Source organism: Notechis scutatus, chromosome 3, assembly GCF_049901735.1.
Source record: "Notechis scutatus isolate UNSWTSFEM ecotype Mainland chromosome 3, rNotScu1.2, whole genome shotgun sequence".
NCBI lineage: Eukaryota > Metazoa > Chordata > Lepidosauria > Squamata > Elapidae > Notechis > Notechis scutatus.
The window spans coordinates 25716101-25731860 of NC_142011.1; positions in this window are offsets into that span (position 1 = coordinate 25716101).

Sequence of the window (15760 nt, forward strand, 5' to 3'; positions counted from 1 at the left end):
ATATATATATATATATATATATATATATATATATATATATATATATATATATATATATATTATCTAATCTTATCTAACCCTGTCTTGGTATTAAATATACTAAGTATTCTAAGTCACCAATATTTTTGATCCAAAATAGTATTACTCTTCCCCCAATAAGTTGATTATATTCACACACTAAATTGTACTACTTTAACATTTAATAATTACTGTTTAACATTTAATCTTCTACTTATTAATTATAAAATTCTTAACCTTGTTACTATTTTCCCTATCAAACTGGTCAGAGTATGACAATCCTTATTGTTACTAATTATTCACAACAATTAAATCAGTTAGCAATTCAGTCTAGCAATCATTATACCTTTTCTAAATAAATAAATTTATAGCTATTGTAAAGAGAAAATGAAAAGAGAACAGGAATTCGCCTTAACATCAAAGAGTCAGTAAATATAGACAGGATAAAAAGTTTAACAGAGTAATACCAAGGGAAAGAAATAAGCAAAGAAATAAGGTAGAGTGGTAAGAAAATGGAATTTTAGAGTCAGGTTTAAATCCACCGTTTTTGGGATTTTGTAGTTTTCTTCAGACACACCGGAAGGAGGGAGGTGAAAAGTGCTGAATAATAGCTGCCAGCAATCAGTCTCTTCCAAAACTTCCAAATTACCTTTTTTTTTTTGTCAATGCTTCTAAGTTCAATATCTTAATCTCCTTCACTTACTGCTTTCACCTCAGTCAGTTTAGAATCAAATAAAGTTCTCCTCCAAATCAGTTAAAGGTCTATTGAGCAAATAGTGTCTGTTGTTTTGTTGCAATAACTTCGAAGATTCAATGTATCTCGTATGGTGTATGGTTTCCCTTTCTTCAGCAGCCTCGCTCTTCTTCAGGTTTTAAACCTAGAAAATTTATCAATATAACAATCCACTCAAGAACTCAAATTCTCCACCAGTCTCCTAGTCTTTCCAACAATTTCTTCTTCAGTTCACACTCTTCTCCTTTCAAACGCTATAATCCACACTTTCACTTCCGTCTGCCGAGTCTTTCCACCCACGCTAGTCAAACTTTCGCTTTTTTAGCCGCTTTTCTCTCGGGCTTCCGACAGATATAATACAAAAAAGAAAAAAAAATCACTCGCCGATCTCAGTCTTCACCATTAAAGTCTTTCTGCCACCTCTTTCTCCACCAATCTTACAAACTGTCACTTACTCGCTTTTTCACATCGGAGGCAGTCCGGACTTTGGAGCCGCCATTGGCAGGTGGCTGGCTCTTTCGCGCTGGGCTCTGGAGGTCTTCTCTTCGCTGCCAGGGGGTTGCCTTCCCCCACACTGCAACCCGAGATTCCCCCACACCGACACGAATCTCTCCGGGATTCGGGTATCCTCTAGGGATTGCACCAAGCACAAGAAGAGGTACACTGAAACTGCAGCCGGGCTTCTACACCTCTACACGTCCCTGTCCTGCCACCGGAAGTCTGGCACAACTTATTTTTGAGAAACTCATGCTAACTGCCACTAAGCACTGCCTACTTTTCTAGATAGACCAACTGTTCATCTGTTGGTGAATCACCTGTTTTGGAGTTTTAACCAGGATGAACCAAGATGCAGAGCTTTCAGCATTCTTGGCTTAGTTTTGTGTCCCACCAAGTCTTTAACCATCCATGGATGTACCTAAAACAAATAAGAAATTGACCAAAGAAGCATTACTTTGTCCGCAAGACAGGCTCTTTAACAAGTCATGGTTAAAATAATAATACAGTCAGTAGTGTGTGAATACACCCAGTCTTTAAATGGAATTGTTAAACACATTAGTTTTACCTGTTTGTATCTCAGAAACTGTCATCCCCCCCAACCACAATTAAGCAAACCTCATGTGTTTGTTATGATGTGTAATTAAAACATCTCATTGGCAACTGGGAAGACATTTAAACTTAATGGTATTTTTGCAGTTTTGAATTTATTGCAGTCTTCAGATTTATTTATGCTATGTTTTCATTTGCATGAATAATATTGTTTGGCAGTATAAAGAATAGAGATAGGGTGGAATGTGGAATGTGAAAAGCTGTTTTGATGTCCTATATTTTATTTGTTGGCACATATGCCAGAAGTGAATATAGAAAAGTTCTACATGAGAACTCTGTCTTGTATTCTTACAAATTCAATCTACTTTTGCTTTTAACAAGCATTGTGACATTTGTCATAACACAATTTTCATGAGACATACTGAACCAGATAACCAAATTGTGGCCTAATATAATGTGTGCCAATATCATTTGAAATTATTCTCTCCAGAAAATTGAGTTGTATAATAATAAATAACAAAGAGAGAGGTGTGTCATGTTTCCTGGAACTAGTAACTGGAAGAGCAGAGAGAATAATTCTTTGGAAATACGTCTTTTTGGGTTTCTTTGATCTTTCTGAGAAGGTAATTGAATATGGCTACTATTTATGCTTTGCCAAGGTTGCAAGATGCCTTTGTAAATGGTATGAAGAAGGAAATAACACTAACTAATTTGTAACTACATATCCTAAAGGACAGACAGGTCAGGATAACCTAGCAGATATAAGAGGCAATTTGTTTATACTGATGAATCAGAGAAGGGAATTTGATTAAAGGCACTCTAGCTTTTCTAACTATTTTTGAAAACAAACAAACAGACCTAAAATAGCCTTGTTCCTGTGTTTATTCAGCAATACTTTAGCCCACATACAGCTCAGATACTTGTGGAAGAAATGTCATAAAAAGTAGTCAGTGACTGAATACGTCAGGAGTCTCTGCAAAGGCAACATGATAGTCTCAACCTCATATTCAAAGTCCTGTCCCTTTGGTAGGGCTTAGAGTAGTTTTGGACACATCTTGATTCTTCTGATGCCTCAATTTATACAGCACATCATGTCATTGTTTATTTAATCATGGTTTGTAGTATAAGTTCATTTTGCTAAGTCTTAAACTATGGCTTGCAAACCATAATAGTTGGGTTCATAAGATGCTGCAATACATACTACTGTGAATCAGGTCACAGCCAGGCTACTACATCCAGTTAGGACACCCAACAACCTTTTACCCAAATGATGCATACTAGACATGTTATCTTGCATCATCTTCTTGCATTATCTTAGCATCATTTTCAGCCAGTGCAACAATGACCAGGTTGGCTGAGGATGACAGAAAGGATAGGCAATACTTTTGACGAGAAGAATGGAAAAAGATCAGGACAAGTCAGGAAGAGTTGTCTAAGATGAGGAGGCCAAAGCAAGGTTGAAGAGGGCTGAGGGTCAATGTCAGGAAGGAAAGGTAAATAGTAGGTGTGTGTGTGTGTGTGTGTGTGTGTGTGTGTGTATGAGAGAGAGAGAGAGAGAGAGAGAGAGAGAGAGAGAGAGAGAGAAAGACAGAGAAAGACAGAGAAAGACAGGGAAAGAAAGACAGAGAAAGACAGAGAAAGACAGAGACAGAGACAGAGATAGAGACACAGAGAAACAGAGAAACAGAGGGACAGAAACTGACACAGAGACAGAGAGAGAGGTGGGGAGAGGGAAATGGAAGGAGGAAAAGGAAAATAAGAAAATGAATAAAAAGGGTATGTCAGACAAAGGTGTTATGACAAAATAGCAAAGGGATGATTGAGGAGAGTGAAAACATTTTGGGACACATAAGTTAATATGAAAGAATATCTGTGGATAAATCAATCATTCTGACAATGAGAGCAATTAATCACCAAAATAGCTTGCCTCCTGGAGTTGAGGGTGCTCCATCACTGAAGATTTAAAAAAACAGACTGGACAACCATTTGACTGGAATGGTATAAGGCTTCTGCATTGAGTAGGGGTGGCCTAGAAGACCTCCAAGGTCCCTTCCAGCCCTATGAGTGTATGATCCTGAGAATAATGAATACTCATCAATTTGGTTAGTGATCCAGTCTGTCTTTCATGAAATGGGTGTTTATTGTGTTTGGAGACTTAATATGTCTTTAGTTGGTAAACTAAACCACGCCCTTATATTTAATTTTGGAGGTCAAGGTATAGAACAGGGAATGTGGCAGGAAGTTCAGCTGTTGGTGGCAGACTGTCAAAAATATATTGTCGTTGGGGATCCTTGGCAGAGCCTTTGCAAACATTTGGCAATGTTCTCAACATTCCAAGTATGCACACCAGCCTATCGATCTGCAACAAACCAAGGTTAGATTAGATAAACCAAGATTACATCAAAATGACCATATCCATGTAGTGACATCATGATGTAATTCCCATCTCTAGTATTTGCATCCTTATGTCTGACTTAACTATGGAAGTCATGGCCTTTTTGTGTCATGATATGACACAGATATGACTTTGGAACAAAATGCAGAATGGACTTTGGAATAGAACACCCTAATTGAATAGAGTGTAAGAGAGAGGGAAAGGAAAACTTATTTAGGCTTTCAGGATTCTGTTTGTGATAGCCTACATCAAGAATGTCAAATTCGATTTCATTGAGAGGCTCATCAGGGTTGTGTTTGATCTTGGAGGGCTGGGGAGTAGGCATGGCCATGATGACCATGACCAGGGATGGGTGTGGCCATGGTGGGCGTGACACAGGACTCATGTCAGAGGCAACTGTGGTGGCCAAGTGCTAAGGCAGGACTTCCCTGAGATCCACCCTCACTCTCATAATCTCCTTCCTTCCTTCCTTCCTTCCTTCCTTCCTTCCTTCCTTCCTTCCTTCCTTCCTTCCTTCCTTCCTTCCTTCCTTCCTTCCTTCCTTTGTTTTCTTCTTTTTTCTTCCCTCTTCATTCTCCTTTCTTCTTCCTTTCCCTCATTCCTTATTTTTCCTTCTTTGCTCTCTTTCCATCTTTCCATCTTTTTCCTTTTCTTTCCTTTTTCCCTTTCTCCTTTCCTGTCTCTTCTTGAATGCTCAAATGCAAAAGGGGAAACATTTCTCCATTTGTTTTGTTTTTAGTTTGTTTTGATAGCCCTTTGCCAGCAAAAAACAGAGCCTGGGAGGCCATGCGAGCCCCCCCCCCATGCCCCATTTTTGGCCATGGTGGTTTCCTGCAGCCCTCTGGCAGCAAAAATGGGCTGCGGGAGCCCTGCACACACCCTCCCCTTTGGGCTTAATTTTCATTGACAGAGGCACCACGGGCCGGTCCTTTGCTGTTTGAAGGCCAGCCTTGCGGGCTGGACCTAAGTACCCCATGGGCCAGATGTGGGATGCGGTCCTTGAGTTTGACATCAGTAAAGTAGAATTCCAGTCAAATTTGTGGAGGTCTGTTTCCTGCTCTGCTCTGCCTCCTTTTGTCATTTACGCCTACTTCCCTTGCTATAGAGACCCTTAGTGGATAGTGACTCCTTTTTTTTTAAACAATAGCATTCTCATCAAATCATTATTGAGTTTTAACAACCACATAGATGTTTATCCATCTTTTTCTATTCCTAACCTGGTCTTTCGGGTCATCCAAGAATACATAAAATGCCCATTTTCAGTCCACTTATTTTATCTTTTATTTAATTTTCCAACTCATTTTGAATCACTTCACCATTTTCAAAGAATACTTTTCTCCCCAGTCCTTCCAGCCCATTTTTTTTAGATTTCAGATCTTGATTCTAAAAAATTCTGGTCTGGACCAAAGCAAGATGGAAAGATTTTCCAGGATACATCCATCATCTCGTATCCATTGCGCTAAAATATATTTAAATATACACGTATCTTCCTGTGCTCCTAGTTCATTTAAACTAGTATCTATATCATATCATACCACATAATAACATCCATTGCAATGTTGGGTTTTGAATATATTACCCCCATCTTGTTGAGCCATCTGTTTAGGTAGCAGAACAGGCTGCTTTTGACCTACACTTTTCTTTAAAAAATTAGCAATGATTTTAGGATTCAAATTTGTATGCAAGAGGATGAGTTAATGTTCCAGTAACTATAACAACAGGAATTAAATGAACAATAATCACAGTGACATATCACCCACATTAGTAGAACTAGGAAGTAATAACAGGGTAGCTGTTTATAGAAACAGTACATAATAGAAAGTTTCAAGCTTTATAGTAGTTTATAGATTTGTGCCAATGGTTTGGGGGCATAAACAATGATTGTAGGACAGCTAAAGAGCAAGCAGAATTAACAGCTGAGAATTAGACAATGTGATGTATGGATGGTTTACTGATAATTCAATTAGAATGGAACTTTGATCCTATCTGGATATCCAAACTTTGTTTCGACTACTGTTAGTAACAATTCTTCAGGATCTCAAGCAGAGATCGTTTCTGCCATCTGCTACCTGATTATCCTAAGCAGAATTCAGAGTTTAAACTAGTCTTCTTAACCCGATATTCTGCAAAAGATTTGGGATGGCAACAGATTAGGTGGACATCAAGTAGAGAAGAGAAGCAGAAACCTTGGAGTTGACAAATCCTTTTGTAGCTCTCAAAATTGTTGTTTCTAATTAATTCTGTGGGTTACAACTCAAGAGTTCCCACTGGAAATGGGAAAATATCCTCATATTAAGCCCTTGCTTATTTTGCAAATGCAAGGGCTTAATATGAGGATATTTTGTTGGCAGGATATCACCCTGCCCAGAGGTGGTATTCAGCAGGTTCTGATCAGTGCTGGAGAACCAGTAGCAGAAATTTTGAGTAGTTCGGAGAACCAGCAAATACCACCTCTGACTGGAGATTTTACAGTATCCTTCCCCTACCATGCCCACCAAGCCACGCCCACAGAACCATAGTAAAAAAAATTGAATCCCACCACTGACCCTGCCAACAAAAGTGCCTATAGTTAAGGCTATGGTTTTCCCAGTTGCAATGTATGGCTGTGAATGTTGGACCATAAGAAAGGCTGAATGCCAAAGAATTGAGGCCTTTGAACTATGGTATTGGAGAAGACTCCTGCGAGTCCCTTAAACTGCAAGCCGATCAAACCGGTCAGTCCTAGAGGAGATCAACCCTGACTGCTCTTTAGAAGGGCAGATCCTGAAGATGAAACTCAAATACTTTGGCGATCTAATGAGAAGGAAGGACTCACTGGAGAAGAGCCTAATGCTGGGAACGATTGAGGGCAATAGAAGAAGGGGACGACAGAGAGTGAGGTGGCTGTATAGAGTCACTAAAACAGTAGGAGTGAGCTTAAATGGACTCCAGGAGATGGTAGAGGACAGGAAGGACTGGAGGAATGTTGTCCATGGGGTCACGATGGGTTGGACACGACTTCGCAACTAACAACAACAATTTTGTGAATTCCCCACAATCTAATACTACCTTGATAATACTATTGAGGATCTTAAAATTTTAATTTCTCACAAGTAGAATATGAGTTTGTAATGTGATGTAAAAGCACAAAGTCAAACACATGTTTAGCCTGCAAATCATGAGAATCCTACCGTTTGATTCTGCTTTGGTTAGATCACACCCACAGTTTAAGAAAAATTCAGAAAAGTGAAAACATTCCAGAGAATGCCAACAATGATTGATGATTTGAAAATGAATTCCCAAGTAAAACTTAAGTTGTATTTTGAGAAGGCTGTGAAGGTGAAATAGAAACAAGGTGTAGGTGAAGAGGAATTCTTACCGAAAGCATCTTGCCCCTCCCTCTAATTTTAAACCTGGATGGAATTGGTGGGCTTTGAAGATATGGCTCATGTATTCTTTTGCTGAACTATAAACCCTATCCTTTGGGCAGAAGATACAGTGCATTCTTGTTTATTATTGTACAGAGAACAATTACTGTGATCAAAATTTGGCAGAATAACTGAGAAATTCTCTTCCAAGCTAAGAGGATAATTGACCTTATGACTGTAATGAAACAAACATAAATAAGTACATGGGGCTTAAACTGTCAATTCAAAACTTCTAAGATGAGAAATCTATTGTATGATGTTCATATACAAGTATCAAAATATGAATTGTACCACAGTTTATAATGTTTTAAATTTAATAAAGGTATTTAATAATGGCAATGGGACCTCTTCAAACTCAATTTCATTTAGGGCTGCATCAAGGTTGTGCTTGACCTTGGAGTGGGGGGGGGAGGGCAGGATGGATGTGGCCAGAGTGGGCGTGGTTATCTCAACATCACTCATCTCAGGGGTGCCTGTGGTGGACCAAGCACTCTGCCAGTGAAAATGGGCTCCCAAGCTCCGTTTTTGGTTGCAACAGCCTCCTGCAACCCTCTGCCAGTGAAAACAGAACTCAGGTGGGCTGTCTGTGCCCCTCTCCAGCTCCATTTTCAGCTGTGATGGCCTCCTGTAACCCAATGAAAACGGAGCTTGGGACAGTGGTGGGATTCAATTTTTTTTCCTACTGGTTCTGTGGGCGTGGCTTAGTGGGCATGGCAGGGGAAGGATACTGTAAAATCTCCAGTCGGAGATGGTATTTGCTGGTTCTCTGAACTACTCAAAATTTCCGCTACCGGTTCTCCAGAACTGGTCAGAACCTGCTGAATACCACCTCTGGCTTGGAAGGGCCATGTGCAGCCCTCCCAAGCTCTCTTTTCCGTGGCAGAGGCACTGCGGGCTGATCCTTTGCTGTTTCCAGGGAGGCCCTGAGGGCCAGATTTAAGCACCCCGCAGGCCGGATCTGGCCTCCGGGCCTCGAGTTTGACACCCCTGTCTTAAGAGCTGTTTAGCCTGGATACTACACCATAATAAATGCAGTAGATTAAACTGAAGTTTTTCAGTGCACTTGCAGTGCATCTTATCTACTGTACGCTTCTCCTGCAGAAGAAGTGATGGGGGGAGCAAGGGGGAGGAACAATTTTCTTTATTAGCTTGGAAAGGGAAATTACATTTGAATCCTGAATGCAGAATGGTTTCTTGAAATATGGAACAGGTAGTGAAGTTTACATTTTGCTGATGCAGTTGGAAAGAATTCTGGCCTTGCCTGGCTTTTCTCATAACCGATATCACGCAGGGACTGCATGGAGATTGGACAAATCCTAGCGGCTGCTTACATCTTTGCTGAGAAAGCAGAGAGATGAAATACTGCTGATCTCCAGGTTGCAATATGGTGATTCCAGGAGAAAAGAGCAAACTCATCAATAGGCAATGCAGTAGCTCAAAATAAGAGTTTTGTCTATTCTGCTATTTTTCAATTCAACCTTGAACCTGGGACAATATTTAAATGTGGTGTGGCTTAGCAAACGGCATTAGGGCAAATTAGTAAATTCTTTAGAGCAATTGGTCCTTTGAAACCTGAGTTCCTGAAAGCGCTCGAAAAAGAGGCGATTTTGAATGGTCCCAACTGGGAAGGGACGGGCGAATCTTCCTTTCCCATTTTCATGATCATTTATTTATTATATTTATTATATCATTTATTTATTATATTTATTAAGTGTATATATTGCTAACATCATACAGTTCTGCATATTCTCTCATGGTTGTAAACCGTGACCTGGATGACAGAGAATCTCCATAGACACTGAGTGTATGCCTTTTGGAATGAAACACCCTTCGAGTGGTGTGGGAGTATGAATGGATTTCCAGAAAAAATTGCAGACTACAGGAACCATTTGTGCTTCAGTTTGAGATGAAGACAGCACAAACTCATCCCCAACAGCCTGCGCCTGTCTTCAACAGTGAAGGGACACAGGGCAGAAAACATCCTGCAGAAAGCACAGCTCCAACTTCTCAATTTTCAGAGCTGAAGAAGCTTCTTGGAGAAGCAAAACATCTTCAAAGTGCAGACTAAAAACAGATCCATACATGAGCTCTTGGTGGAAATGGTTTCTGATTTTAAAAGTAAGTGTTGGTGTATTTAAATGGAGAAAAGGAAGTGTTGAGATGCTGAACCCATTTCTTTGTGGGTCATTTCCCCCTAGCTATTCGGCTTCCTCCCTATATGAAGAGAGGGAGAAATTCTCTACTAGCCTTTTTTTGACATAAAGTACAGTCTCCTTCAAGATGAGTTCAGCTGGTGGTGATTTCATCCATTGAATCTTGTTGTTTTCTTGGCAGAATTAATCATTTGCTGGTGTTTTCTTCCAGAATATTCTTTGAACTAGTCAGCCCAGTCTACAACCCTTAATATCTGGAAGCATCCCATCCAAATTTTAACCCATCTTAATTTCTAAGCCCAAACCAGGTCAGTGAGGTGCTTCTGCCTACTCCCAAAGTGTTAATATTCAGAGTGTTTGATCACACACACACCAGACTATATGCAATGGTTGCATTCATATCTGATACATCTGCTGGTATTCTTATTTTTAGCGACAATGATCTTGTTGCTGGTTCCACATACTGTGATAAGCCACAATGTGGTCCGTTTCTTGTCGGCTTAGTGTGTTGCAAGAATCCAGCCATTTTGGTTTGTAAATTAAACTTAATGGCTTAGCATGATGTGTGAATCCAACCAATTTTGGTTTACTTAACACCCTGTGGTATAGCATCCTGTATGAATTCAGTCAGAAGGTCTAATGTGACACAGATGCTCGGAGGACACATCTGTGCATAAGGAAAAAGCAAACAAACATTTCAATACCCCTCTAAAGGGTACCCCTTATTTCATCTAGCATCAGAGACCAGAAAAATTCTTAATGGCCTTGAAGAATCAGTCCATTTAAGAGTGGGAGAAAACTTGCAGTTCAATCTTTCTCCTACAGAAACACAATGAGTTCTTTTGGTATTATTTTCATTGAAACGGTTGATAATTGTGGTAGCACTGTATTTACTAAGTATAAATAGAAGGAGCAAGAGGACGCTGCTTGCCTGCTTCACTGGGTTTTTGGTTCCATTCCATTAACTCAGGAGCAGGAGAAGGTTTGATGTCAATGTGTCATCGCATCTAATTCCACTAATAGCAGCAATAGATCAGTTTCTGAAAGACAGTGTGCAGGGTGGGGGAAGGGAAGCTGAGCAGAGTCCTTTTCTATTACTATTATTTGCTTACCACTTTGCTGATAGCCCACTGTGACCTGGCTGGAGCAGATGGCTGCCACTGCAAGGGTGGGGAGGAATTTCCCCTCCCCACCTCTTAAAGGAAAAGAACAAAGTGCTGCAAGGAAATTCAAACTGACTAGTCACTAGAACAAGCAGACTTATATAGCTTGTTTGAAAATTGTCACTGCAGCTAAGGGAAAAAATAGTTTTGTGTATCAGCCAGAGGATTTTTGTATGGGAAGAAATGCCATCAAAAGGAAATCCATTTCCACAGATCTTCATGCATTTGGTTCTAAGAACTTTTTCCACCACAACCCCACAGCAGCAGTCCTTTGAGTGGCTTCATACATTGTGCAATTTATTTAACCATTGATGATTAGAAAGCACAATGGTTGGGTTTATACAATACACTAATAACCCATAGCTAACAAATTGCAATCCTTCATACACTGAAGCTGAGTTCATACCAGACACTAAGCTTGTTTGTGGCTTAATGTCTTGTTTGTGAGAACCCAGCTCCTGTGTTCTGATTTAATATGATGAATAAATCTTATCAATTTTAATCCATTCAATATATAATCATGGCATAAGGCATAATTTAGCTCAAAGAACTATGGAAACCCAGCCAATTAATAAACCACAGCCACATTACATAATAGCAATATTGAACTCAGAGAAAATCTGGGTTCAAGAGCTCACAAGGTGATTTTAAAGAAATGTTCATCTGAATTCTTTATAGATTGACACCATTTGGAACAAATAATCTGTTTGGGGCATACATTCATTTAATTATTGCAATTGTTCCTAACCATGTTCCTTCACCTTTTGAGACCTCTCTTGATCTCTTACCATAATTTAACAGAATTATTTTATTTTCTGATTATTACCTGTCAAATGAAGACCAAGCTATCTCTCTGACTGGCTATCTGACAGTTAGATTTTTCCTGCAGAAAGTAACTTCTTACACTGCATATCTTGTAATTATTTTTGGGTTTGGGATGTTAATTTTGTACCCAGAGAATTCTCCAAAACTATGAATTGTTTTTCATTAATGAAATAATGAAATCCACCTTCAATATTATTCAATATAATTCCATATTCAACATGAATAAAATTATTTGATTTTTGTGATATTGTGGTAGTTAATATTACAATATATCACCTGTCTAATATTTGAGATAATATTCTACCTCCATGGATTTTGAGAATTGATATTTATCACCTGAAGCCTTTTCTGCCAACAATACTACAGCAATGATAAATAGTAAGAGAAAGAGTGGACATCCTTGCCTTGGACATTTGCTGATTTGAAAATCTGTGGCGATTGCTTCATTGACCGTAATCTTTGCTATTTGACATTTGTATATGATTCTGGTGTAAACTTGGAACTCTTCTCCAGGATTTATCTCATTCAGTACAGCCAACAGGAATTGCCACTACAAATTATCAAAGGTTTTTTTTTCCACACCAAAAAAGATCAATGCAGCTTTCTTCCTTTTCCCTTCTGCTCTATTATCTTGATTGTGAGCCTACTGTTGACTTTGATGTTTCTCTTTGGAATGGAGACTGTATTATCAGTCAGTATTATATCTGAAGCACATTTCTTCAACTGAGCAGCTAGTATTGTTATAAAAAAATTGTAATCTACATTCAATTTCTTTCTTTGTAAATCAGAGTTATGAATGCCTCTTCCCATGTGGGTGGTATTGTCATGTGAGAACAACCAGACCCATACTTGAAGAATTCAATTAGCTATTTTATTGCTCAAGGTTATAAACAAGAATCTTCTCAGTCCAATGGTTTGCACCTGGGTGAGACAAGATAAGGTTCAATGGCATTCAAGGGGTGTGTGTATTCAGACCTCTCCCTCTTGTTGCCTACATAGGGATTCTAGACTATGTCCCTCTTTGACTCCTTCCCCTGGCTCTGCTTGTCATTTTCTTCTACAGATGTTGGCTTTATTTCTCAAATTTCATCAATGGCTCCAGAAGTTCCTTCTCAAGTTCTTTATAAGACTGAATTTTCAACCCATATGTTGGTTTGCTAGTTTGACCTGTTTTGCTTTTTGTTTTTTTGGGCAGTTATAATTATACTTAATATTTTCATGTATTGATTAATTAATTCTTTGATAACTGACTTTTCAGTATATTTGTTTATGAAGCTTCATGACTGTTAATTTATTTAATGAATATAATTCTTAAAAAAAAACCTCTGGCAGTTCTACTATTTCCAATCTTGAATGTAGTAATTTGAATCCCATCTTTTTCTGTCAGAAAATCCTGACATGAATGCAATGAATAATTATTCCTAAATAAGTGTAAAATATGAAATGGTACTATAATCACAAATTCTAATATTCTGTTAGGTACACAGCATTGTTACAAAGAAAAGTAATGCAGGCTCCTAAACTCAGCACCAAACTATACAAACACCTGTCAGTGAAATATTCATGTCAAGCTCAGGAGAAAGTGAAAGGTCTTTTTAAAATTTAATTTGCTATATATTATTTTGGCCTATGAAATGAGAAAATAAGGTTGCATGCACTAATATTTCCCAAAATAAAAAAGGAGAAAAAGCACAAGGCTAGAACAGTATAATGAGTAAGGAGATTACTTTATTGCTATGGTATAAGTTATAATTTTTGATTGGCAGGTAAGACTTTTAGGCAGTGAACTTCAGATAATCTCCAAATGTTGATGAATTACAGCTCTCAATATTTCTCCCTGGCTATTCTGCCTAAGACTGCTGGAAGTTCAGGCATATATGGAAGCTAACAATTTAGCCGAATAACAAAAATATAGCTTTAATTTGAAATTGAATCTTTTGTTGACTTGAATGGAAGATCAAATTTGGAGTGCAACCACCCCAGGGCGATCCTTTATAAACTACAAAAACTGGATGACCATTAAATAGCAACAAAAGTTTAATATTTTTGCATCTTTTTAATGCTGTATGTCTGGATTTTTTCTGTCCCAGATCTTGTAGGCACCACTTGTTGCTTTCTAGTCTTTTCTAGATTCTTTCTTTTTTTACAGACCTAAACAATGAGTTGATCTAAAATGTTGGCTGCAGCATTATCCGAGACATTAAGCTGTATAACACATTGATTTTACAATGTTCTTGCTACTGTGCACATCTTGAATGACCTGAAATTGGGATCAGCAACTGGGCAGAGACCTCATAGAAGCAATTTCATTCAGAGATCAATCAGATACAAAACAGAACTGTCTGCCAGATTGTCAGAAAAACACCCAAATGTCCTTTGAACACTTGTGGATCCATAAAATGCCTGTGAAATTTATTCTCAGAATGAATCATTTTTGGTTTTAGTAGCTACCAAAAGCTGGACATTGTATTTCCCAAAATGATGTCTGCAGAAGGACCAAGGTGACCAACTCTGGAAATATCAATTCTGATTCAATCCTAACAAAACTGGATCAGTTGTGGTTGTTAGGACTGCCTAAGTCTGGGGAACTTCTATTTTTATTTTTGGATGGAGTTACACTTCCCTTCAAGAGTAGTGTGCGATCTGGGGGATCCTCTTACATGCACAGCCTCTGTTGTGAATGAAGAGCAGGTAGCAACTTGGCCAAGTGGGTCTTCATACCACTTGGTGGATGTCAGCCCCACAAGGTAGACTGGACAGGAAATCAACTCCACAGGAAGACTAAAACCCTGTTTATTGAGAATGGCTATAACAGAATTGTGCATGTCTGATTGTACTCTGCCTCCTCCCCTTCTTGTATTCTTGTGCAATAGGGAAGTGCCAGCCTGATCCTCTGCAACTTATTTTTGTCTGTTGGGGACTTAAGTATATTTCATCCATTGTTTTATCAATGAATATGGCCTATTTTTGTCAAGGTTATCATCCTTACTTTCTATACCCATGTGACATTTCTGTTTTGTGAGATACTTGCCAGTGTGGTTTCAGATGCAATTCATGGTGTGGGTTAGCATTTATAAAGTCCTATATGACAGAGCCTAGTTATTTGAGGGGCTGCCTATCTCTCTTGATTTCGGCCAGGCGAATATGAGATGAGGTCCATTCAATCAAATCACCACCTTTAGAGACACAGGAATTTGCCTCCCCCCCCCCCTGAAGAATCTGCCCTCTGAAATGAGACCCCCCATTCATAATTTTCACCCTAATGGCATTCCAAAAGGTCTTAAAGATATGGCTGTTTTCACTGGTCCTGAAGTTGGGTGAATTAAGTCCCTTAGCAAATATGTCTACCATGTATTACATATGTCTATGTACAGTTATCCAGATTTGCTCTCTTTCTAGCTTTCTTTTATTGTGAACCATCCAGAGTTAAGTTTGAAGTTTGGCAGTGTTGAAGTCAAATCAAATCAAATCATAATTTCTCCCAGTAATTTTATTTAGCTCTCGCAAGAGATAGGGAAGAGAACCAAACTCAGAGGATTACATAATGAAGTTTCCACAGTGGACTTTTTCTTTCCTTTGATGACTGACTAGGATTTCTTATCCAGAAAATATCAGAACCTTTATAAAATGGTACCTTCAGCTTTTGGACTTTTGTAGACAATCCAGGAAACTGTGATCAACAGTTGCTGAGAGGACCAGCAACATAAGGATGGTTTTATTCCCAGCTTCAAGTCTTATGATTGGTTGCCCATGAGGACAATACAATTTCAATCTTATGCCAAGGTCTGAATCTTGACTGCCATAGATTTAAATAACTGATTTCTTCCAGTTACGGGATTTCTTCTTCTGTAGCTTATGCCTCATGACATTCTCCATGAGCTTCATTAGACAAAGTTAGACATAGGATGACAGTCTTCAATCATCAAATATAAGCAGATCCAAGGCAGGCCTCTTGTGGAAGGGCAGTCCAGAACCTCTTTCAAGCCTGTTAAATCCCTCTTTTCTCTCCTTGACCTTCT